At 53.3% G+C, this 754-nt stretch overlaps 1 protein-coding gene across 1 annotated transcript in view; it reads right to left on the reverse strand.

Annotated features, from left to right (window-relative positions):
- LOC116850347 (acyl-CoA Delta(11) desaturase-like) overlaps positions 1 to 555 on the reverse strand; it is a 179,621-nt gene extending 179,066 nt beyond the window's left edge. Inside the window, exon 1 of the mRNA XM_032828537.1 lies at positions 350 to 555. The gene's annotated coding sequence lies outside the window, so the exon portion shown is untranslated. The remainder of the gene's footprint in view (positions 1 to 349) is intronic.
- Positions 556 to 754: the final 199 nt, after the last annotated feature.

The raw sequence follows: 754 nt of genomic DNA on the forward strand, positions 1-754 counted from the left end.
TCACTAAATGAGACGCGAGAGTCGTTTGTCGCTGAGTCGGAAATTTCGCGGGACCGGTAGCTCCTTTTTAGTTTGAGTCGGAGGTGGGGTGGGTATAGGGTAAGGTTCGTTACCAATTACAAGTCAAGGGGGTTCGTTGGTGCAATTATTCTTTATTTCTTCGAGACCCGCGCGTCCCGGTATGGTCAAATGATATCACCGATGGGTGCGATAACCGGGAGTATTGAGCCACGGCCGATACAATTTTCGCGGAACGGTACGCGACCACCACTACTCGAGCAAGACGGGACGTCCTATATCGGGACGAGACGACACTACGGTACAAGTCAAGACGAATGGTCAGCCTTACAGATTCGATGTTCCCCCGCTCGCTATGACCCGGGTGATGTCTATCAATGACCCTCGTCGGCGGTCGTCTCCTCTGGCGGCAATGCAGAGTGTCGGTCCGTCCTCCCCTTGGGCTTTGCCGGTCGTCCCTCGGGCACTCGGATCGACTCTTTTCTGTTCGCGAGAACGGCAATCGGCAAAACGGTACCTCGGCCACGATCCACGTGTCGCGTGTTTGGCGCAAAAGAAAGAAGAAGCTCTCATCTCCTTGATCGCCGGTTTTTTCTCTGTTTTGATGATTCTCTCTCTTTCTCCCTCTCTCTCTCTCCCGCTCTCTCTTTCTCTTTCTCGTTACGATAATCAGTGCCCGCGTGTTATTGTTCACGCGGCACCTCACCTGTTCGTGTTTATCCTGTTGGTCGTCAGC

Source organism: Odontomachus brunneus, unplaced genomic scaffold, assembly GCF_010583005.1.
Source record: "Odontomachus brunneus isolate Ranch 3 - 2012 unplaced genomic scaffold, Obru_v1 Obru_scaffold_143, whole genome shotgun sequence".
Lineage (NCBI taxonomy): Eukaryota > Metazoa > Arthropoda > Insecta > Hymenoptera > Formicidae > Odontomachus > Odontomachus brunneus.